The following is a 26,418-nucleotide window of genomic DNA, read 5'->3' as shown; positions in this document are numbered from 1 at the left end:
CAAAACACAAAGACACAAGAACACATACCAATATGGGTATATGCAGGGAAAGTGAAGTTAGCAAAAAAGCACAAGTAGTAGCAGAAACAATGCATAACTTAACTGATTAGTTTCATGCAAATAAATGATTGCTCTGTTTCAAAGCTGCTATTTACCCTATGTATATGTATCACTTGATGTGATTGGACCCTAAGGAAAGTAGTATGAGTACAATGTATACAAATATGACCATATACAGGGAAAAGACAGCCATAAAAAAAAACAGAACTATCAGAACGTGCTCATAAGTCTAGTGAGTATATTTATGCACAAAAAGGATTGCTGTCTTTCAAGCTTGTGTTTTCCCATATGTATATGTTTCATATGATGTGACTGTACTTTAAGGGAACTACTGTAAGAACCTACTAGAAGGATATGTCTACAAATAAAATAAAATTCTTAGTTTCTGACTATTACTGAAGAAAACCATGTGGCCTAGATATGTCAGCAAAAGAAAACATAGTGAGCCAGACATGTGATGTCATCAGTGATGTCATCAATGACATTTGTGATGTCATCTTTGATGTCCTGGGTGTTAGTCTTAGCAGTGCACGGTGGTGGCGCGAGTTATGGTTGCTTAGCTTACCATAACTGGTGAATTTCAAGGGTTTTTCGGTTTTTATATATATATATACTCCTTCAACCTTCAACACCCACGTTGTAGGTTCTCTGGAAGACACTTGAGATAGCGTGACCGAACAGGAGCTCTCCAGAGCTGTTTATCTTGCAATGGCTAGTTTTTTCTCACAGAAAGGGGCCTGAGTTTTACTTTTCCTTTGTTCAACTGAAACGAACATAAAGCTACTTAACACCTTTTAAGATTCCTGTAGTGTTCTTGTTGAAACTAGTGATCGAAGTGTATGAAAAGAAGTAGTGGAACTATGTTCACAGCTGGTCTGCCCCGCTTCCCACAAACCACATCGCCATACCCCCTCCCAAGTACAATCCAAACCCCCAAACACATGCCCTGGTTAAGGGCACATGAAGTGCAAGTTTCAACTTCTTCATTCATTTAATTCCGGAACGGTTTCCTTTTAAAATAAAAGTATAGGAACAGCAAGGCTTAATTTAAAAAAAGTATAGGCGCACCGCTCCTCCCCACTTCGACCTCTGTTTGAAACCTAGGAATAACGTTGTTAGAAGAGCTGGACAACTATTTGAACAATCCTAGATTTCCAAAGACAAACTACTGTACAGATAAAGTAAACAAGGTGGAAAGAAAACAATTGTGCAAAAAAACATCATTGGGTCTTGCGAGTGCCAATGTCTTTGTAACACTTGCAAAGTCCCTGAAATTGTTTCAAAGAGTAGTGAGATGGATGCTAATGGAGGATGCCACCATTTAGGCTTTGTGTAAGCGATTATTCACGTGTCTTTCTGAACCTTTTTCAGATAAAATAGTGTTAAATAGAATCATAAAATAAGTTTTTTCTCTTAAAAGTTGAGCCAGTTACATGGGAGCTCTGGGAGTGCGTAAAGAAAACAAGCATTTCTAAACTAAACTGTTTTTGCTGTTGCCAAATATTCGGTAAAATGTACTTTGAAGCTGGAAATTGGTTGCTTTTGCTTTAGAAAAACGGAACAAACATACGTAATAACTAAGTTGCTTGTTTAAAGGTGGTATGGTCCACGTGAAGTGCTATTTCTTATTAACTCAATGATTACTCATGTGCACATACAGAGTACACATTCCTGACATAGCACAATCAGTACCTTCATCCTTTCATGGTTGATCAATTGAGTTCCTTTATATTGGGTATTGGTGACTGCTATGAATACAGTGCTTAGAAGCAGGTGAAATCTAGCTTGCAGTGATATATAGAAACCTGGTCCTAGAACAGACGCTGCACACTATCAACTGCTAAAGATACAAACCTGTTCATGACATCCTCACACGTACGTTATACAACATGTGCCACTACTAAGACATTACCATCTACACACTGGATGTGTGCTAAGACTTTCCCACCACTGCAGGCACTTACAAACCTGCACTAACATTCTCAACCTCTATGCTCAAATGCACTGTTACGCATACATGTGAGTCACACACTCACTGCACTGAATGGTTATTCATTGACTTAAAATGCACAAGGCACCACGTGTGCATCAGTCACTTCGAGGTGCTAGGATAACCCTCCCAACAGACCTGGAAAATCAGAACGCTACTCCTCTACAATCAACGTACACATCACATTTCAGCCCAGCATTGCTGGCACAAATGCATCTATTTTCTTGACACATTGCGCCTAGAAACAGTCTTGCATGCAGAGCTCAGGGTACATCTCATCTGCATGGAACAACACAACAGCAAAGATACTTTTCATTTTCTCTCTCTCCCCAGTAAACTAACCCACTCCCTGGCTTTCAGATCGACCAGAGGGCCGCGAGCCCATGCATATGGCAGTGCTGCAGGGTGTAAAGTCTGATTATATTACCTATGCAAATGTAAAACGAAATATAAATATAAAATGCCCAATTGTTTAAACAATGCACATTGAAAGCATGTTTACATAAGTCCAAGTGACATAATCTCTTCTATAAGCAGCAGACTGTGAATTGTACAATATTACCAGAGACTCAGATGGTCTATACAAAATGGCATTTCTGAACGATTATTTCAAAGATGTACCCAGTGCATTGGAAATTCTCACTCCTTCTTTGCACAGTGGCCAAGGTCCCTTCATTACTTGGTCATCTATGTGAGACTCCAATGCATTATCAAGCCATTCACTTTCTACCCTGTCCTGAGATTTTGAACTTTGTTGCACCCCCTACATAAATCCATGATTGCTTAAAGCATACCTTCTTAGTATGAAATAAGATTTAATCAAGTGCCATGTGTGCATGCATTTTGAGCAACCTATTTATTTATTTATTGGATATTTAGAAGTCGCTAATAACACACAACAGTGTTTCAACGTGCTACAAGGCAAAAGGGAAGGGAACAGGGGAGAAAATAAAGCAATAACAAGGACAACAAATACATAATACAACAAGAAACTGTCCTACTATGCCTTGTGACATTCAGAACGTGCAAGTGCAGTGGAAAAGGGGTGGGTAAATACTGCAAGGGACCCTCGGGAGAGAAGGAGTGAAGTGCCAGAGGTGCCCGTGGGGGAGGCAACAGGTAAGTGCAAGGGCAAAAGGTTGATCCAAGGTGGCAGATGGCTGCCACCCAGCAGTAAGGTGATGGAGAGACAGAGGGAGGCTGTCCCAGAGGAGGGAGCCAGTCGATGAGAGAGAGCTGCACCCAGCTCTCTGCTTGGAGAAACATTTGATCAGCAGAGAGTTGGACCTAGAAGATCGAAGGAATCTGGAAGGAGAGTATTTAGGGGGCGAAAGCTGCAGAAGGTGGTCGAAGGCCCCTGAAAGTCTTGTGGATGATGCAGAAGGTATTGAATTTGATCCTTGCAACCACTGGGAGCCAGTGGAGAGATACAGTCTCTGGGCTTCAGGCCAAGGATATGTCTTTCAGACCTATTCTGGACCAGTTGAAGTGGGTGAAGGGAGGATAGGGACAGGTTAAGGAAGAGGCTGCTGCAGTAATCCAGCCTCGAGAGGACCAGAGCTCTAGAGACTTTGACTTCTGGGGGAAGGTGAGGAAATGGAGAATGCCTCTGAGGAGGTGCAGTTGAAAGTTGGCCTTCTTGGCAAGGTCCAAGATGAGAGGAGTAAAGGAGAAAGTGGAGTCTAAGTTGACCCCAATGTTTCTGGCCTCAGTTGCAGGAGAAGGGTGAGAGCCCATAGAGAGTGGCCAGAGTGCTCGAGGGAAGCAGGCAGCAGGTGTCCCGATAGGAAGAATTGTCTTACTGGCATTAAGACAGAGATCTTTAGAAGCACACCATGACTGAATAGCAGACAGGCAATCAGGAATGATGGAAGAGGAAGAAGGGAGCTTGAAGAAGAGTTGTGTGTCATCCGTGTAACACTGAAAATTAGGAGAGAAGGTGGAGATCTGGTGAATGAGAGGTGCAGGGTAGATGTTGTAAAGCCAAGGCAAGAGTATAAATACCTGAGGATCACCACATGTAGAGAGAGCGGTGGGCATGAAGAAAGAACCCAGGTGCACCGGGGAAGGACAGGCAGTGAGGAAGGAGTTCAGCCAATCCAGTGCCTGGTCTGATATACCAAGGGTTTCTTGGAGCCTTTTTTATAAGGATAGAATGGTTGACCATATCAAAGGCAGAAGAGAGGTCAAGGAGAATGAGAACAGCAGGAGGGTTGGAATCAAGATTTGCAATCAGTTTTTCATGGGTATTCAGGAGAGCAGTTTCCGTGCCTCTGGAGGCTCAGAATCCAGATTGATGGTCATGAAGACAACCAGAGAGTTCAGTGTGATGGGTCAGTTGGGGGAGGACCAACTTCTCCAGGAGTTTGTCAAGAAAGGGGGGGTAGGAGAGTTAGGGTGGTCGTTGGTCCAATAGGAGGGGTCAGCTGAAGGCTTTTTAGGAGAGGGTGCACAAGAAAGTGATTGAGAAAAGGTTGGAAAGAGTCAGATGTTAAGAAATTGTTACGGAAGTCAGCTAGAGCCAGAGCGGTAGAGGAGATGTTGTCCTTAATGGTTCTGGAGTAGCAGGGAGACACCTGTTTGGATGAGACCTTAATAGAGCGGACTACTCTAGAGACCTCATCAGTTGTGATAGGTGAAAAGGAGGAGAGAGTGGGTTGGGGTGGAAGAGAAGCCAAGGGAGGCAGGGGGATAGGCAGAGGAGTAGAGGAGGGGGGAGAAGAGAGAGAGGTCAAAATGGCCTCAGTTGTAGAGGTGAAATGGGTGGCAGTGCAGTGCAGAGGGCCAGAGAAGGAAGAGGTGAGGTAAAGACTGCAGTGTTGGTTAGTTCCTTGTACATTTTGAAAAGTTCAGCCATGTTATTAGTGGCTCCAAAGATGCGAGCCTGGATGTGGGCCCTTTTCTTGGATTGGATAGAGAGGCAGTATTGCCTTTGGAGTAGGCAACATGCCAGTTTGTCAGAGGATGAGCACAAGTTCTGCCACTTCCATTCAGTGACTTTGCACTTGCGTTTCAGAGATGCTAGATCAGAGTCAACCCTTTTTTTACACTTGGAGGCAGGTTTCAGGTGGATCCTCATGACACGGGTAAGCATGTCAAGAGTGCTAGAGATAGCAAGGTGAAGATTGCCAAGGACAGAGTCAGTGGGAGAATCAATAGCAGGGTAGGAGGGGAGATGAAGGTGGGGCAAAGGCGCGACTGACACGTGTTTCATTGGCTGGATGACCACAAAGGAGGCTGGCAGTGCTTGGGGTGGTTCAGTCAGAGGGCCGAATGGTCCCAGGTGGAGAGAAAGGAGGGAGTGGTCACACCAGGATAGAGGAGTGGTGAGAGGGTTGGATGAAGGCTTCAAGAGTGTGTCCGGTAGAGTGGGTAGGGCCAGAAGGGAGAATAGTGAGGGAAACAGAGGTACAAAGATCCCAGAAGAGTGAGAAGGTGGAGACAGTGGAGTCAAGTTGGATGTTGAAGTCTCCAAAGAGGAGAGGTTTAGAGGTAGAAGTCAGGAGAGAGGAAGTGAAATCAGCCCATTCCGAGAGGAAGAATGAGATGGGGCTGGGGGCCTGTAGATAGTGGCAAGGATGAGTGCGAGAGAGTAAAGAGACACTACGTTTGCAGACAAGGCTTTCAAAGGAGGAATAAGGCTGATTGGGTTTGATGGAAGCATGGACCTACTCGGGGAAGATCAGGGCTACTTGGGCCGAGGTTTGAAGATGATCTTGTAGCTATCGGGGAGGAGGGAGTCGAAAGCATCGATGAAGCTGACATTGAACCATGTCTCGGTAAGAGGGAGATGTTGAGATCAAAGTCTTCTAGAAGGAGGCAGATGTCAGAAGAGCGTTTGACAGCAGATCAAGCATTCAGAGTGGCTAAGAGAAGCCATTTACGACTTTTGAAAGTTTTCTGAGGAGGGATAAAGGGGGGTGATACACCCGTTGGAAGTGGTGAAGGAGGTGCAGATAGAGAGGAAGGAGGGGTAGCAGGAGAAGGTAGGACATGTATGGATTGAGAGCCCTGGGCCATGACACTGTCGTAGACATTAATGATGCTGCTAAAGGATGAAAAGTGAGCCAAGAGCATTTCCCATCTAGTGCCACCATTAATTGGTGAAGAGGAACAAGGGGAAAGGGGAGAGATCAGATGCGGGGTCCATAGGTCTGGAGATGGGAGAGAGAAGAGGATATCAGTGATAGTCTGTCTGAAAGTAGAACTGATGTAGGTATGAGCAATAGGTAGGCCAGGATTAGAGGCCAAGAGATCTTGTTTAAACTTTTTTCTTCGAGAATTGGTGAGAGAGGAGTGATAGGTGATAGCGTAACAGTTAAAGTAGATCAGGAAGATGAGAGTGCCATAGAGGAGGAGGAAAGAGGGGCAGATTGAGAGGCTGCACAATACATGGGCAAACTCACCAGGCTGCCTACCAGCAAGGAAGCCAGGTGGATGTTCTGGCAAAGTCTTAGGCTCACACAAGATTTTGCAGAGGGAGGTAGCTGCAGAGGCACTTTGGTGGAGAGGTGGGGTTAGATGCAGGTCAACTTGAAGGTCGGATAGTAACCAGGCAGGGTATTTGCAGAAATGTTGCAGTAGTTCATTGACATGCAGAGTGTGAGTGGGGGTGAACGCGCCTTGAGTGTCAAAAAGTAATTCGGAACGTAAAGGAGGGCACCCATGTGGACCAGTGCACGACAACCAGTGGGAAATGACCGTAATGCGGGCGAGCGCGCGCCAGTGAAGCCGTGGATCTGAAGTGGGGAAGAGAGGGCAAAGGGTGATGTAGCAACATAAAAGAGAGCCAGTGCCTATACAGTCACAATGTTCTTAGAGAGATTAGGATGTGGGAGCGGGGCCCTCTCTGCCAACCCAGACCTGGACAGGGCCAGACAGGGGTGGGCAAGACCCTTTCAGGTGGCCCTTTGAGATGGCCGGTGACGCCTGCTAGCTCCGGATCCAACAGTGATGAAGTACACGCTACACACAGTCTAATTGATTTTTCATAATTACGTATGTGTTCAAATTGTGTACTCGAATTTATCTCTGAGAGGTTTGGAAACAGACATATTCTGCACAGCCAGCTTGATGAGGTCAGATATTAAAATGTTGAATTCATGCCCAATAATTACCTCTTGGTTAAATAATTTGACTCCACTCAACACATTAACTGTACTGTACGTTTAAAATTGATTGTAACTGTGAAGGGCACAGGGCTCAATAATGGAATTCTCAGCAACATTATGGCGTTTAAATCACAGATTGAGTGAATGAGAGCCATTAACTGGACAACATTAAATCATAGGTACAGCAAAAATATTGGAACATCCGTGTGCCTTTTTTATTTAAAAAATAAAAATAAAAAACCTGAACCATGGAAAGTTATGTGCCATCGAAGTAGCTTTAAAACAGGTTGTAGCCTATACGTACTGATAAAGGCTGTAAGGCTTTTATATACTATCTGTTCTCTGCAAATTTCATACTTAGTATGAGTGCATAGGGTGCTTGAGCATGACCCCTAGAATTAAAGCTGCCATGTAGGAAGAAGTGGGAACAACCCAAAAAAGAACCTGGATGAAAAGATGACCATTTGACCCCATGGCACCGGGCACCCTACTCTGGAGCTTCTCATTTACTTTATTACATTTAATTCAATTGTAATGGCACAACAGCCAGAACGTGATTGATGGATGAAGTGAGGTCATGGACTGCAGCGTGGTGTCTACTGTGATGCAGGGCCTCATTCCGAGTCCGGCGGTAACCCTGCCGGTGTTACCGGTAGGTTGCCAACAGACTCTGAATAATTTACCGGCGCCTGACCTCCCAGTGCCACAGGCATGTTCCGAGTCCGGCGGCCGGGAAGTCAGGCGCCAGTAAATTGTTAATCCCCTGTAGGACTCTATGGGAGTGGGGACACTAGAGCACCGGCAACGTTAACAACAGTGCCAGTGCTTCCATGACGGGTATGCCTACCATGGCCGATGCGCCTGGCAGGTACAGACCTGTCGGGCACAAGGGCTCCGGCAGGCTCGTAGTTTGCCAGTCTGGAAACAAGGTTGCTGGTGAGCTTACCGGCACCCTTGTTTCCGGATCGGCAAACATGTAATGAGGAACCATAGTCATCTATTAACCTTTGCAGAGAATTAATATAAACAGCTCGTTGCTGCAAAACAATATGCTTCGTGGGCATGCATGAATAGCATAACATGTTAAAGTGCCCTCACTGCCAGGAATTTCAGACATCCCACATTCCTTGTTCGCAAGGAGTGGCCTGCAGGGGATAGCTGCATGCAATCCAGACAGGGATGGACTGGCCAACAGGGAGCTCTGGAGATTTCCCCGTGGGTCTCTGCATCATGGGCCTCCTTTGTTTGGTTATTTATTTTATGTTCACATTTCATTTTCTTACGGTAAAGGGCTTGCCCTTGCTCACACTGTGCACTGTGGGGCCACTTACCAAAAGCATTTCCAGGGCCTATGTTGGTTCACAGTTCACCCCTGAGTGCAGGGAGTGTAGGCCAAAGGTGGTTTAGTTAGTTGAGCCCTAATGGCGGAAAAGGCTGAGTTATGGCTCACTCGAAAACAGGAGACCTGACGGCTAATGATGCTCAAGGCGCTTGCAACAGCTGACCGATATACATGGTGTTGCCATGGTTTAGGCAACCTGACTGCATGGCCTGCACCCAGGAGTTCATCCCAGGTGCTAATATTCGTTCTCTAAAATACATCATTTTAAATGTTACTTGTTCTATTCAGGCACTTTGCTGTCAATGGCAAAAACGTACAACAAGCATTCCCATCAGAGAGGAGAGTGATTACCCACAATGCCATGCCAGGGCGGACTCCACTCTTTATCATTTCAAGTTCCATAAATCGAAGACCATTACATTAGGTAATACCACGTGTTGCAGTGCTTGGAAGTGTGACGCTAGCAGCATATACACACTATTGTTAGTATTATGATTATTACTATCGTTAACATGATCATGATTATTAGTAGTAGTGAGTATCATTGGCATGCTGAAAAGATTGTCCCAAAGTCCAAAGTCAGCTTGTTGAGTGCATTGTTGTTGGAAATGAGTCAGATCTTGGAGGCAGTCTGAGGAGAGAAGTGTATCCGTGAAGAGCCGGGCCCTGGGGTGGGTGCATTTGATGAGGTGCTCCGAGGACTCTTACACTGCAGTTGAAACTTCAGGCGAAAGTGCTCTCGGGACAGCGACTTCCACAGCCACTTAAATCGCACATCACATCTCACATAACGTCATCGAGATGATCCACTTTGCTTCTACTGTATCAATGGTCACGTGCAGTTTCATCTTTCATGAATTAATGCATCCAGAGCATCCTCTTCGCTGAACGATATATTTTCAGCACTTAGTGGTGCTTCAGCGGACCATGATACAATCCATGCAACTTTTAATTAACTGGACCCATACTGAAGATGTATTTAGTGAGTTTAGCATTCATTATGACAGTTTAATGGCACAATCCTATCACTTCCGGGTGTAAACATATCATCATACCTCGATAAAGCCACAACGAGTGCATTTCAAAACCCTTCACTTTAAATAAATGCACGCTATCGTATCTGTGAAGAATGCATCACGTGTTTGAAAGGCAGTGTGGATTAGACATGTGTGAAGTCCTAATGCGTTTAATTTGATGTAGACGTTGAGGACAATGGGATTATGCTAACGATTTGTTCTAATGCAATACAAGGTAATTGGGTAATGATTAAATGCAGAGGGGAGCTGCAATCTCTGCTGCTTAATGCTGACAGAACAGAGGCATCTAATAGAGGAAGCAACACAGACAGGGACGGCCTGCATACCGCACGCTGTGAATCATATTTTCTACATAAAAGATAGACACACACATATTGTTGACATTAAATAGTAACACACACATCATAAAGTTCTCACGGAACACCCCAGACGTGTGTGCAACATGAACGTCGAAGCCGCCAGGTTGAACAGCTATCGTGTCCACTCAGTACTTTACACGTCCTTGGATATGAGTTATAGATATGAGTTTAGATCTATGCAAGGGCAGTCCATCTATATCTTTCCAACTAAATTCTAATCCCAGGCGTTTGTCAATTGCACAAAGCTCCTCATTACTAATAGTTCCCCTCATGTCTTGTTTTGTAATGGAACTGGATGTTGCTACTCCTTTAGACTCCTCAAAGACAGAGGTGCCAGTGTCTAGTACCAAAGCTATTGTGCATGCCCTCAACTGTGTTTATCATAAAACACCCTGCCGAGAATCATTATTCCCTCAGACTAGCTGTAGCTGGCAGAGGCAAAACAAGAGTCTGTTTGATGTGAATGCATTTAGCTTGGATGACTAGATGCTGTGCGCTTCTGCCACCAGGTGGACTTGAGAGAGGAGTTAAACGGTCCTTCCAACAACTAATACATCATAGTGAAATGACTACTGATTCATAATTGTGTGCAATTCTGTTTTCTTTCCCCACATAGTAAATGGTATCCGTGAATGCGTTCTGTAAAGGTGATTATATCTTGTATTAAAGTAACACAAGAACATACTATGTTTAATTTACTGTATAGCCATGGGCATAGGAAGATATGCTCAGGCTATCGTTGAAACATTTCAAGAAACTGCGTTAATATGGCTCACAGACTTGTACAGACATTCACTGAGTCTGTATATTGACTGTCCTTATATTGAAATTAGACAGGAATGTAGAGCTTGTGCATGTCTGTTTCTGAATGTCAGATCCCAGTGAACACCTATCTGGCTAACATTCCAAGTCCAATGTTAATATAGCTGACAGACTTGGAGAGATTTTCCTGAAGTCTGTGAAAGCTGAGTAGGCTGCGGCTATTGGAGTTAAAAAAAAATATTACTAGACCTATGGCAAAGACACAGGAGTCTATTTGCCCTACATTATTCACTGTGACATGACTGTCAGAGGTTGGCTTGGGATAATTCAGGCGGTTACTTTGTTCACTGAGCAATCCCTTCAAGTTACTCACACACCTATTATTTTCAGCACCCTCATAAAATGTGCCACAGCAAAAAAGCAAGAGGCAAGAAATAAAATACTGGGAGTACATAAATGCATTGCACTGGGAAACTGGAAATCCACTCCTAGGTTAAAGGTCTCATGATTTCACGTCCCCTCAGCTCGCAAAAATAGTGTTATGTCTTTTTGAAGGGGGAGCTGGGGCACGGAACTGCATTTCCATGTCTGCCTTTCACAAACGCACTGCCTGCAAAAAACCCAAGGCTTAAGTTCAGTATGACATGCTCATGCTTGAGATTAACCAATGGATTCCAAAGGACCCGCCTGTTTTGATCACAATAGGAATTTACTGTAAATGTACCCAACAATTAACTGCAGAAGGCATTTGCAGTTTAATGGGAACACATGTCTTACCCTGTTTTTGCCACTCTTAATAAAACTTCTTTCCACTATGTTGTGCAAATGGCCAAAATGTCATTGAGGTAAACCAGTTAAGCAAACTTGTAAATGTTAGAGGTCCTCTCTGTAAAAGTACCAAAAAGTGTTAAAAAATAAGGCTGTACGTTTTCTTGAATGTATACAGTGCATCTCCAAGCTTGCAATAATGGTGCAAGTTAACTCTTTAACAAGAGATAAGGGTGAATATTTCAGAAAGATGATGGATTCTGGCTTCAATTCTATGATTGAACTGTGATTCAGGTTAAACTGTTTAGTCTGTAGTGTTAGGTCTTTCATGGATTCAATTATACATACTGTGACAAATCAACGAATTCAGTAATTTCTCCCCAAGAGGGAGTCTTTCCTTGTGAGGCTAGGGAGGTGAGCCCACTATGCAACGTTACCCCTAGGGGTAGTAGTAAGCAGAACCTCACAGGGAGAGACTCCCCTTGTGGGCGCAAGGACTCCAATTCAAATGAGGAACTCTTTCTATCACACTCAAATCACCCTAAGGCTATATCAGTTACCAGAAAACCAGAATACTCCTACATCTGTTACTGCAACACCTCTACAGAAGATAAGTATCTGCCTGATACTGAGACGAGTAAAAACCTAGGCGAAAGAAAGAATACACAATTGCACTGGGATGAAGACACCCAAAGGCGTTATGCTGAGCCTAATTCTGACACAAAGAAAGGACTCCTACTGGAAACAGGGGAAGCCTCATAGCAGCATCACAAAAAGGGGAGGAGCCAGAGAATCCGTGTGAAGGACCCAGGAGTTTCAAACCAGGTGTAGAGAAATCTGGTAACCAGGAGAGAACGCTGTTCTCAATGCAGGTGAGCAGCTGGAAGCTAGTAGTGCCCAGCTGTACTGTACAAATGGTAGAACAAAGAAAGCTTGTCAAAGAAGTAACAGTCCCTGGAAGGACATTCGAGAAACAAGCATGGAGAAGAGAAGCCATGGCTGGGAAGAGCCAAGTCACAACTGGACAGTGAGAGAGAGTTCTTACCTTGTGGTGGCTTGGAAGGAAAAGGAAAGAGAACACCATTACATGCTAAGACCACACAGCGAGAAAGGCACTGAAGCGTGTAGGAGTAAAGAGACTAAACAATCACAGCAGCCATTCTGATGATCCACTGAGGAACACCAAAGTCGAGTGGCAACCAAGTGATGCAGTCCTATTACACTACAGGAAACGGGGAGAGCGGGAGACCAGGGGACAAGGCACATACATCAAGAGGCATAATAATAGCCCCCTTAATGATAATGAAAGCGAATATAAGGATTTGAGTAAGCCTATTCGTCCCAATGTATGTGAATACAAAATGAACAGTGAGAATCACAAGGCAACTCAACCTACTCATCCCAGTGAAAGCGAATACATTAAGAAGAGTGAGAATCATACAGGAACTCACCCTACTTGTCCCAGTGAATGTGTATTTACTAAAGTGAGTGATAATCACACAGGGAAGCAATATACTTGTCGTCGTGATTGTATAAATAATATGTAGAGTGGAAACTGTTCTGGAACTTAACCTATTTGTCCAAGTGAATTGAAAGCTTATAAAAGGAGTGAAACAGGTCACTGGGTACATTACACAGATCCCAGTGTGAAGTCAAGGGTGCCACAAGGAATAATATGCAATAATCAAGGAGCTGTGGCATTGGAGGAACTGGTGTCAAGAAAAGAACAGTTTCCAACAACAGTTGAGTACATAAATATTCAGATGCTAGAGTGCCTAGAGGAACTTGAGAACCCAAAAAGAACTAAAGAAAGGGGAGTGTAGAAATCCCTTGAAATAACTGAACAAACTGGTAAAGGAAATAGCAAAAAGCTTGATGAAAATACTCGATAACAAAGCAACCCCAGAAAAGTGGGTGACTCTTCTGCTCTTTATTTATTTAGGATAAGTGGTAGGGTCAGTAAGATTTCTAAGATTTATCTTTTGGATGGAGGACAGACTTACATTGACCAGACGACGAGCACGCTAGTTTAGTTGTGCTAGACACTTTAGCCCTTAGAATAGGGAAAGTTAGACAGTGTTCTATTGTTTTCAATAAACATCAAAGAAAATTGAAAATATTGATCTGCTTCCTTCTTCTGGCCTACCACAATATTGGTGCATCCAATAATTTAACACCTTCTGGTATACAATCACAATCCACAACTCTGGGACAAGAAAAAGGCTGTATTTGGAGTGTAAACTCCAAAGTATTTAAATAAGAGAACCAAAGTTGCTGATGATGTTACCACTGTAAAATCAATGTGAATTGGCAGTTGGTTTACAGAAATATGAATTGGCCTGCTTGTAAAAGCCTCACTATGCAGCACACACACACACACACACAGTCAATCCAAAGATCAAATTAATGTATTTGTAATTCTGATTGATACACTGCAACTTTTAAGTAGCATGATTAATTCAATACTTACATAGTTGCTTATCTGCAAGTGTGTTCCAATACGTAACATTTGCATACAGTTAGTGTTTGTGTTATGAATGCCAATTTAAAACATTGTATTTATATCCTTCAATCTCAAAAACAAGTATTGGTATCAGAGAAACGTTACACAGAAAACAAGATTTCCCTAGAGATCTCCTATTAACAATGTGTACGTATGTGCCATGTGGTGTGAATGGTTTCTAGCATATACATTCACATGAAATACTAGTTATATAAAGCTGCGATATAAGTTTAGAATGCACAAAAGGTTGTTTTATCTACACAATATATCCATCGAAGTTTCTGATTTTCTGAAAGGACAAAACTATCCCCTAATTCCCTATGATGATATGGTAATATCTAATTCAGGTTGATCTCACTACACACAATGTCATAGCTGAAATGTCATCTTTTATGGAAATCGTATGTTCCCTGTGATCCCCATACCTCTTTTTTAAATGTCTAGGATTTCACAGGTCACAAATTATCAATTAATCAGAGAAAAATGTAAGTTGTACACCCTTTCTCACCTGTAAAAACACAAGGTTGCATTTACTTGTCTATGGGTAAAAAAGAGCCCATGCTCTTTTCCTTGGGAAAGGCTAACTGTTCTAATCTGTGCACTAGTCTGCACAATTTGTAATATACTAGAATGGAGGAGGATGTGTAATTAACAGTAAACGCCACAGAGACCCTGGAAGTCTCTTAGAAGCACTAGTCTCAACAGCTAGGTCCACATCTAGGGATTACAACCTTCTTACTACATGGGTGTAAACATTAATTCTACAAAAAGAAGATGTGTAACAAAGTGCCTTTATACCGGGATATCCTAACAGAGAATTACGCACTAATGCCTTATGCACACAGCACAGAACAAGGCAAAATGCTATTTATTCCTATTTGCCACTATGCACAGGAAAAAGGCTATGTGTTCTACAATAGCGCTGATTTCACTCGGCTTTAAACATACTGGTAAGCAATGTTGCATGTCACACTAAAGTTTTAGATCATTAGATTTGGAATGAGCTCCACATAATAGCATTCAGTCCCATTCCACACACTTATGGGAAATAGCAGTGAAATATCTGTATGGGGCATATGTCTAATTACATTAGGGGAATTTTCATGCTCATTTTTGGATATTTCTTTATGGCACAGAGCCAGCAAGGACCCACAAGAGTTTTCGGGCAATTCCCAGTCTGCCAGGCTATCTCCTGCTAGAAAAACAAGTCTACCTCATCTACAATCTGCTTCAGGCGTCCCCATTGATAAGGCACTGTCACCCCAAATAGCATCCATTTAGGACAGGGATTCCCTTTTCAACAACATTCAAGGTCACCAGTCTTCACACCTATTTCTTGTGTGTTTCTGCTTACAAAATTGCTAATATTCCCACAGTTGACATCATGTTTTTTGATATGTGGAATCTCTGCACTGCACTGCACTGGAAGACACTGTTACATAACACAAGCCTTATTTTGAATAGGTACAAATATTTCTGCATATGCCAGTGTTGTGTTCGGAACATATTTGAACTTGAAATCAAATTTCTTCCAAATCCTTTTGCAGCAACATGACACATCAATGAAATACATATTTCTAGACTCCCTTCTCATGTCTCACATTAATTCAAGGGCATGCAGAATTAAGTTGTGTGTTCAAATGTGACTTATTTGTAATATTTAATTGTATTGATTATTAACCAATCTATGACTAGACTGAATTTGTAGAGAAGATTTTCATAATTTCATTTCTATTTGCTCTAAGTTATATTATTGCAGAAACATGTTGAAAATAGTTTACATGCATTTCTAAAACCTTTTAAATGATGACATTCATTTCTAGAGTTATGAATGTGAAACCTAGTGCTAAAATAATTAATAATCTGAACAGCACTGGGGCCACCTTCTGAAACATTTTGTCAATGATTGATAAGGTTAGTTGACAGCGGTCCATTTTTCTTGTTCTTCCATTAGTGGACATTGGTTGTGTTTTATTATCAAGCTAACATCGAGAGGTTACCTCAAAGTGCATTTCAGCCTTTGAGGTGCTTTGCCTGGGAATCAGAGCTTCATGTCATGTGGTTCATTCAGATAGTATCTAATGAGACAACCATACATTTTCGTCTACCTGCATGTATTACAATATATTTCTAAGAATATTTCCCTTGAGATGAATCCATGTGGATGGCGGCATCCCATTAACCAAAGTCCTGGAGTTCAGGAATTCTTATATAGTGCTGTTCCCACTATGTTTGTTTGATGAATGTTAAGCCACACCCATCTGAAATACATGCAGTCCTAAACAGAAATGAGTTTCTTGCCAGGTTCCCATGATGAAATGGCAAAACTAGCATTTGCATACCTACATTAGAAATCCAATCTGGTAATGCATATCCAATAATGTAATGTATTTCCTATTTAAAGTCTCACATATAACTTTAACATTTTATACATTTACAATAAGCTCTTAATTGCATTTCTAAATGCATCACTTTTATATTTAACATTTTCCAATATCTGAATGCAATTCACTGCAAATCGGCTTGCTTGTTACAATATGATGCTTTATTTGATAACACAGGTTATTTCGGTTTATGATATTACAGGTAAATACATTAAGCTTGTCTAAGAGGTTTAACAGTGTTTTCCAGGTAATATAAGAACTGGTGCTGGTATTCTGGCTTTCCCACAGTCTATTCCCTCATATTTATAGGGAGTGAGGAAATATTTATTGTTCCACATGAAGTACTGCTTAGCATTTCAGAAAGTTACTTTCTTAAGTTCGGTCAAGACACAGTCCTTTGGCCTTCTCACATTTTTGCCTATAAGGTTTTAATATTGATTCAAAGTTTGACGGAAAATCCGTATCATATGTTGGGGCTTGTCTATTAGGGAGAAGGTAACTACCAGCAGCTTACAAGGACACCTTTTCGTGGTAATCGGAAAAAAAATGCAATAGGTGAAACAGCAAGGTACCATTCTGCCATTTCTCACTTTAGATCCAGGCAATTTTCATTTCTTTTTGACTGCCCAACATTAGGCTATGTGATGGGTACATCACGTGAATCTGAGTGAAAACTGGCTAAACATTTCTTGAGATAATGGTAATATGTTGTTTATTTGTTGACCTCTGATAAGTGCACTGTTGAAGTGTCTAACCTAATCATACTAAATGTTTTTAATAAAAAATGCACTGTAAAGGAGTTAAATATAAACAACTCTTATGGAATCAAGGAACAAAAATGAAGACCAGAAGTTTAGTCTGTTCTAGGTCTAGGGCACTATACAGTTGAGCTGATCTTTTTGCCTAGGAATGCTTGTGCTTCTTTGACCCTTTACATATTAAACCAAGGGTTTTAATAATTGTTTAAAAAAACATTCTCAGCCTGGTTCCATTTACCAAAAAAAACTATAACGGGCAGGATGTCTCACTGATTTGCTCTGTCACTGTCCCCTAGTGCTGGAATCGGACACACCGTTTCTAAAACCACATTTGTAGAGGTCCCCATTCTATTACAAGGGAATTCTAGTCAAGTCCCCTGCACACAGCTAGCATAGAGCCACCGGAGAGTGCCACATTTGCCCTAAAACATACAATGTGGGACCATAGTAAACAATAGGGAGTACAGAAGTGGCAGTTTGCCTATGTTAGCTTTTATCCTGTACACATTTCTCTTACTGCCTCTTGTCGCTTTCACCTTTACAACATTCATCAAATTTGGCCCCTCATAACCTTTCAAACTACTAAACTCTTAATTACCTCCCTCATCTTCTTCAGACTTTTTTACTGTTCCTCCCTTTTCTTTGGACTCCCCTACTCTCACCTCTCCCCACTCAAATCTGTCTACCACTCTGCCATCCACTCCCTCTGCCTTGTCCCACCTCTTGACTCCATCTCTTCTTCTCTCACCTCTCTAGGCTGGCTCTCTTTTCACTCCCAGCTCAAATTCAAGTTCTTCTGTCTTGTCTTGAAATCCCTCTATGGTCTTGCCCCCCCTACCTTTCCTCCCTTCTTACTTTCTATGCCACTTCTCGTTCTCTCCTCTCTGCTAATTTCTCCACACTCTCACCGTCTCTACCACACTGTGCCCCCTCCTGCTTCCGCTCTTTCCAACTTTCCAACTCCTCACTACCTTCCACTGGAACCGCCTTCCCCTCCACATCCATGGCAAGATCTGAAGGATTGTATGTGCCAAGCAGGAGAAGTGACTTATGCTGATGTGCACAAATCTAAAAAGAATGAGGGAGTGATTGAGTTCAAGTCCTACTCTGATATGAGGAGCGCATTAGATAAACTGGATGGTACTGAAGTAAACGGCCGAAAGATACAATTGGTGGAAGATAAAAGCCGCAATAGACGTCAGCGCTCATACTCCAGAAGCCGCGGCCGTTCCAGGTAACTATCCATTAAGTTAAATCGATGGGCTCTTGGGTTATCCTTGTATTGGACAGTATGCTACACGTGCTTGCAACAACCCGACTGCTAATGCCTGCACCATGGTGACGCTTTTTGTGCAGTGTCATGAAGGAGCCACCTTGGCAGTTGCATTCTGCATCATCCACCACCACTAATCTTAGTCTGTCGAGGTTCCATGCGCTTCCTGTGATTTAATTGTTTTTGTTTTTTTTTTGTTTTTGTTTTGGTGTGATCATTATGTTATTTTGCATTTATATAGCGCCTTATGTACCATTGGTATGTAACTTTTATAGCATTCCGCCCCCACTGTACCAGTCAATTGCCAGTCAATGAAAGGGACCCTTGAATTGTATTTTTAGTACTTATTGAGAAACCTGGCATTTCAAATAAAATACTTTCAAGGTAGGCCAAGGTGCCTTATTTGTTCTATGTGGCAAAACCCTCTCGCCCCCATATCACATTGCCACACCCAAACCCCCCTTTTGTTTTCATGGCAAACATTTGGTACAAAATGGTTTGGCGAATACAGGATACAAACATAACATGGCACTGTATGAGCAGTCCCAGCGGCGATGGGCGGACATATCTTTTATATAGTGGTCCTGAGTGCAGAATCCAGCTGAGGTGGGCCAACATTTAGGTTGCATGCGGGGGCAGTGTTTTGGGGGCTCTTTTTGTCACTAGTTGGAGTTTAAGCTGGGAGTTGTGCTGAACAGGTGATGGCTGGGAGCAGGGTGTGCTTTCCATTGGAATGCAGAACTAAGTGGTAGAAGAGATGTGACTTTGGGATTGGATTTTTATACCAGTAGTTGGAATGTAAAATTGCTTATTTTGCTCAAAGAGTGGTATCCAGCATGGTGTGCATAGGTGAAGCTGGATCTATGATGGTTGAAAAGGGTGCTTTTTGCAAAGTCGAAGACTTGAGCGGTGCGTATGCGTAGAGGAATAGACAGTCCAATTTGTTGCACTGCGCACCAGAAGTGTTTTGTGTGGGTGGAATTTTGTAAAGTTTGGGTTGGTTCTGGCAACAGTAAGTGGCCATGACGAATTGGCGGCGGTTTAAGGGGATTGTTGGAATTGAGGCAAATATTATGTGTGTCTTTGGGGAGTGTAGGGTGATGCAGTGGAGTGCCATCTGTAGTGAACTGAAACCACCCTAACCTCAATCTGGGATGACCTCAAAATGACCGCAGACTCCGCGGGATGTGCCGCACTAATCCTTCTTGACCTATCCGCCGCCTTCGACACAATCAACCACTCAATCCTCCTAGACCGCCTTCACTCCCTAGGAATTTGTGGTACCGTTCTTAAATGGATAGCTTCATTCCTCAAAGATAGGTACCAAATAACGATACTCTCCACCTATAACTCCCAAGCCCGACCTGTAGATACGGGAGTCCCACAAGGAGCATGCCTTCCGCCCTCCTTTTTAATCTCTACTTGATCACCCTCCCACCAATAATTCGTTCACACAACATTCTGTGTTAAAACTACGCCGACGACACTCAACTAATTCTAAAACTCCTGAACTCAAAACCCAACTCCCGGCCTGACCTGGCCTCCTGCCTCATTGACATAGAACTCTGGATGACCCAAAGCCACCTCTTGTTAAACCCCTCCAAAACGGAAATCATGATATGTGGCAACTCGGAACTTCTTCCGCACGCACTACCATAGCCATCCGCCATGGGCAACTCACCGACCCTCTCCAACTCAGTGAAAATTCTTGGCTGCACCCTTGAGTCTGAGCTAACACTCTCACGCCAGGTCAACAACATCTGAAAGTCCTACCACTACCACCTTAAAACCCTTAGGCACATTTTTCCATATCTCTCCTTTCCCAACAGACTCTCCGTGGTCCAATCAATCGTTATATCAAGACTGGACTACGCAAACCCCTTATACCTCGGAGTCCACGCGTACCAACTGAATAAACTCCAAAGAGCACAAAACGTGGCAGACAAATTGCTACTTGCGCTCCGCCCAAGAGCCCACATCTCCCCAGCCCTTAAGACGCTGCACTGGCTTCCAGTAGCCCGAAGAGTGACTTTCAAAACCTTATGCATCTCCCATCGAGCACTGCATAAAACCGGACCTCAATATCTTCAAGACAAGCTAAAACCCTATCACCCCCCACGCACCCTAAGATCAAGCTCAGCCGGCCTCCTAGTCATACCAAAGACAAACTCAGTCAGGTTAGGCGGATTATCATTCTCAGCCTTGTCCCCCACGCCATGGAACTCACTCCCACCCCACATCCACCTAACTGAGGATTTAACGTCTTTCCGCAAACTGCTGAAAACCTGGCTCTTCTCCTAAAACCAACCCGTACCAAACTAACCCAAACAGACTAACAGCATCTCAATGACACCGATCCAACAAACTACCTGATGCGAGGAATTGATAGCTAATAACCCCTAATATAAATTAGAAGGACAAACAGAATCAAACGAATAAAGTAGATCAAAGCAATGAAATGGTTAATAAGAGTAAATCATACGGATCGGCTAAAGAGATTTAAACTCCTGAAATGGACATAATGCATGAGGAGTGAACGAATTGAATGGCATGGAGGAAATAGTTAGAATGGATGAAGCAGGTGGAACAGATGAATGCACTGAGTGGACGAATGCATGAGTGGATGAACAGATGACTATATAGTTCGAATGAGTGTGGAAATCGAAGGTGTATGTAGATCGGATGAGTGTATAGAATGGATGAACATTGTTGAGCGGATGAGTGTGTAGAGCGGCTGGTGTGTAGAGCGGACAAGCGTGTAGCGCGGATGAATGTGTAAATACAGAGAAGCGAGTAGAATGCAGGAGTGCGTAAAACATATGAATGTGTAGAACGGATGAGCGTAAACTGGATGTGTGTGTAGAACAGATGAGTATGTAGAGCGGATGAGTATGTAGAGCACATGAGTGAGGATAGCGGATGAGTACGGAAGTGTGGTGAGTGTGTAGATCACTGGAGCAGATGAATGTACAGACCTGGCGAATGTATAGAGCAGATGAGTGTATAGAGTGGATGAGTGGATAGAGCGGATGAGTGGATAGAGCGGGTGAGTGGATATAGCGCGTGAGTGGATAGAGCGGGTGAGTGGATAGAGCGGGTGAGTATATAGAGCAGATGTGTGTACAGAGAGGATGAGTGTACAGAGCAGATGATGGTATAAAACAGATGAGTATAGAGATGAATATATGGAACAGGATATTGCTGTTGAATGCGTGAAAAGCACGAGTGCATAGAGCGGATGGGTGCCGAGAGCCGATGGGTGCGGAGAGCGGATGGGTGCGGAGAGCGATTGGGTGCGGACAGCGGATGAGTGTGGAGAGCAAATACGCGCGGGGAACTGTTGAGTTCAGGGACCGGGTGAGTGCGGGGAGCAGGTGATTGCGTAGGGTGGGTGATTGCGTAGAGCAGATGAAGGTGTAGTGCATGCAAGGGGATAAAGCGGACAAACGCCTAGAGCGGATGAGTTACACAGACCGGGTGAGTGCGTAGAACCGATAAGCATGTAAAACGGATGAATGGGGAATGCATGCAGAGTTCGGGAACGGATGAACGAGCGGAGCGGGATGGATGAGCTGAGCGGAAGAATGTGTAGAGTAGAACAGACTAGTGGGTAGGGCCGGCAAATATATAGAACAGATGAGTGCATATGCGCGAATGAGTGCTTATGAAAAAGGGGGTACGTAGAGGGGTTGAGTGTGTAGAGGGGTTGAGTGCGTAAAACAGGTGAATGGGATGAGTGCATAGAGGGGGTGAGTGCGTAAAACAGGTGAATGGGGTGAGTGCCTAGAGGGGGTGAGTGCGTAAAACATGTGAATGGGGTGAGTGCGTAGAGGGGGGAGTGTGTAAAACAAGTGAATGCATAGTACGTGTGAGGGCATAAAGCGTACGAGTGCCTGGAACGAACGAGTGCCTGGAGCAGATGAGTGCCTAGGGTGAATGGACGTGTTGCATAGAATGGACGAGTACGTAGAACGAATGAGCACAGATTGCATCCAGTACTGACGAGTGCGTGGAATGGATGAGTACGTAGAGCTACTGAATGCATAGACAATGGGGCAGACAATAGCGCATGCATGGGGCAGACAAGAGCGCATGCGTGGGGCAGGCAAGAGCGCATGCGTGGAGCAGACAAGAGTGCATGCCTGGGGCAAACTGTAGCACGCGGGATGGACTGAAGCGCGTGGGGCAGGCTGGAATGCATGAGTGCGTGGAGCGGACTGGAGTGTGTGGAGCAGACTGGGGTGCACAGAGAGGATAGGAGTGCCCGGAACAGACTGGAGCGCATATAATTGCGTGACGTATATAGTATGGCTTGGAATGCAGAGAACGTTTGAAAGAGCATATAGCCCATCATATCATACCACCATGCTTACTCTCTCCTTTACATCACCATTCAACTAGAACACAGAGATACTATGACACCATTCGGTATAACTGTTCTCATACCAACATCCGCCGCTCACTCCACATCATTTAAGTAATCACTGCTAGTTACACCCCCCCCAGCCAGGCATTCTCCTCAGGCCTAACTCAGCCACACTCGGTCTGGATAAATCCTGCCAGAACGAGCACATACTCCTGATCTCTCAACCACCACACCTACCGCTAAGAAGCAGCTATTACACAAATACCCCCCAGCTGCACACATACCCGGTGCTCGCACACACCTTTTGACTCTCCCTACTCTCTCTACTGATTTGAACTTCGGTTCCCAAGGGCGTTCAACCTACCAGCGCCTTCAGACCATACCAATGGTATATAAGGCGCTATATAAATGCAAAATAACATAACATAACATAACATCCACTCTTCTCCCTCCTACACTTCCTTTCGTTCTTCTCTAAAATCTTATCTTTTCCATTCCCCTCCCTAACACCTTTCCCTTCCTCTCCTACTTCTCCCTCATGTACTTCCTTACCCTCCCCTTCCTCTCTACTCCCTTCTATCCCACCTCGGCTCTCATCTAGTTGTATTCTTTCCTCTCTTTTTCCTCACACCTTCTCGCCTTCCCCCTTACTTCTGCTTCTTCCTCCACTAATATCTCCCATTCCCTCCCACACCTCTGTCCCTCTCCACTCCCTCATCTCCTCAGCAATAATGTAAATTGTTCCTTATACTGTTTTGAAGTTGTGATTCAATTGCCATTTTATGCTTGTTGTATTTTTCATGTTCCCATGTAAAGCACTTTGGATCAAAGGGCTCTATAAATTCAATAAAATACAAATACACTGGCCCTGAGAGCATGATGCATTTATCATCTGAAATTGCTATTTAACAATATTGTTCAATATGTATTTCTTAATAATTCCTCAAAAAATATGTTCAAAGAGAGCTTCTATAGGTGCTGCTAAAACATTATACTTTACAAAGATTTACAAGGAGAAACACTGATATTCTTTACAGTAAGCATTTAAGTGCATTGTGGTGAAATTATATTCAGCAGCCTGCCCCTTTGGGGCACAATGATGCTCTGGGGGCTGGAATGTCCAACCTCTGTGACATACATACAACCTGGAGGAGGTGAACTGGGAATTTCAAGAGGTCCTCCTGTCCTTGTAGATCTGGTGTCATGCTTCCTGTTGCATGGTGTCTCGAGTCAGGATATCTCCGGACCCAGTCCAGTAGTTGCATAACCCTTCTCCCTACAACTGTAAAATCCAGCTTGGTACAATTCTATTGCTTTAATAAAGAATCACTCACCCTACTTCCCACTGACAAGGTAGAGTGCGTCATGAACAGCAGTCTGAGAAGATGGGAAGCATACACTGATCCTTCCATCATGCAGTAATAATACCCCTGTAATAGTGACAAGTAATAACGTGAATCGCTGCACCCTATAGCAGCAGGACTTGTACATTCTGTTTTGTTTATTTACTTTATTTTGTCATAAAAGCAACACTATGTATTCATAATACAACAATAACATCGATCAAAAACACACATCCATATAATTGTAACCTATTAAAAAGTACAGTTTGTTTCGTTCACATTTGACAATACACACTTATTTATATTCACCCAAAAATCACTTTAACTTCCTTCCTCTCTTTGGGGATTTGTCTTGACTTTGGGCAACCATTTCAACAAGACTCAGATTTACTCCCATATTTTTGGGCGGAGTTGGCCATTAACATTCCACCAGCCTGAAAGAAGTGAGGGCCTTCCGATGACCGTTAATGGACATCAGCACCCACAAACACAGGCATTATCGCTATTGGCACCTCGTTCCTATGGCTGGGTTGATGAAAGCTTTTTTTTTTTTTTTAAACTATGATCGCTTTCATGAAGGGGCACATGGGCGTTTCCCTTCATGAAAGGGAAGGTGTTCCCAATTTAAGGGGCCAGCTATATACATGACTGGGACTTGGTAGGACGTCCTTTGTCACTCTATATGGTGGCCATGCATGAGAAGGAAAGTCAGGGTGGTTACTAGGTGTGGGGCCTAGGTATATTAAGGGTTACATGGTGGGGTGAGTTGCACGGAGGTTGGAAGAGGGGTGGCTGGGAGGAGGGTGGTGTGCCAGATCGGTGCAGCACTGGACACAATGCTAACTGTGTCACAGTGGAGGCGGTGTCTTCCTCCAAATACAGGACTTTCACTGTGCATTGAAGTTCAAAATTGGCTGGCTCTGTTGCACTGGCTGTGAATATTCAAACTTCTCATCTGTGCTCTACACAAATAAAACAAGACAGCAAGTAACAATATCTAATACATATTGTGAGGTAATTGACTCATATAATTGTACAGTTGCCGATTAACAAATTATCCCTTCATCTGCAATTTGAAATGGAATGAAAACGCTCTGGGTTGTACCAAATACCATATCCCGTTTATCCAAGCAAATCAGAAATACGCACCCTCAGTTTTCAATACATCTAGTAGTGTTGCCTTTTACCCAAGCAATTTAAGTGTAGACCATATACATAACCGCTCGTTTACTAACTTTGATTTTATTATGGTGACTATCTTTGCCATGCCCAGTTCTCGAGAGGTTATAGCATTAGGTATGGTGGTGAACCATAAGGAGGAGTTGGACAACTTAATGACACATTCAAAGGGGTTTTATTTAAAATAAAAGAATTCCTCCTAACTTGCCCTATCTCTGTGAGGGAAGTTCCCTACCTATCAAAAGTAAAGGTGCACATGAAGTCCAAATATAAAAAGTATTTTGTCCAAAACCTAAACAACTAACTGTCCCTACCACTTTGGAAAAACACTTAACTAAAAGAAAGGAGAGTCTTGTGTGATAGTCTTGGTATGCACTTCTGCTTGGCCCACGTGTAGATGACTGGTTCTCAGTCTTTCAGTGTCTTGTAGCTTGGCTTCACAGCTTTCGTATCAAATCCTGCTGGAAAATAAAAAAATATTGTCAGTATAGGGTTCTCTTTCCCTTTGAACAGGAAACAGTTTCTGATTTTCAGTGTACAGATCCATCCAACACGACTTGAAAATACACTTGTTTCTTGTGACAACATGTTTCTTTATCGCTTCCCATGATTCCATACACTTTGCTGTCCAAGTTTACAGAGTATTCAACTTCACTCAGTTCAAACATCGGACCTATCTTTCTGGTTCCTTGATACTTCTTAGTGATTATTTCAGCTTTGAGATAAAGAGTCTATATGTTTCCCACTCTCATATAGTTGGGTCATGAGCCTGTCCCGTTCTCATAACTTTTCATACTTTCGTCCTCTATTCCAGCCCTGCATAACATTGTTTGTATCCCTTTCTCTCTGGATAAGTGGGGCTGTGTGCCAGTTACATTCTCTTAGTGATTCATACCTGCGTCGGCTTAGGTGCTCTTGGAAACTTATAGTCATGGATCTCGCTTGTCTCTACATGGTCATAGCGTCTCTTTCCCCGTCTGTTCCTCTTGTGGTGGGAAGGTTGCTTGTTGGTAGGAGCTTGTGATCTCTGGCTCCTCTCTTTTCTTGATCTCTGCATTTGTTGCTGGGCACCAGGCCCACCCCAGCTCTTCAGTGGTAGTGTCACCCAAGAAGATGGTTGTTACTCCATCCTCTCCATCCCCATGACCTGAGCCTCTTGCTCAGTCAAGGTACCCGCCCTCCA

At 43.4% G+C, this 26,418-nt stretch overlaps 1 protein-coding gene across 9 annotated transcripts in view; it reads left to right on the top strand.

Annotated features, from left to right (window-relative positions):
• Nucleotides 1-26,418, top strand: part of B3GALT1 (beta-1,3-galactosyltransferase 1) — a 2,246,978-nt gene that overhangs the window by 585,276 nt on the left and 1,635,284 nt on the right. The gene's annotated exons all lie outside the window — the stretch shown is intronic.

This window comes from Ambystoma mexicanum, chromosome 9 (assembly GCF_040938575.1).
Source record: "Ambystoma mexicanum isolate Mex_15411 chromosome 9, UKY_AmexF1_1, whole genome shotgun sequence".
Taxonomy (NCBI): Eukaryota; Metazoa; Chordata; class Amphibia; order Caudata; family Ambystomatidae; genus Ambystoma; species Ambystoma mexicanum.
The sequence above is the reverse complement of the archived record's forward strand: the minus strand, read 5'-3'. Positions and strand labels throughout refer to the sequence as shown.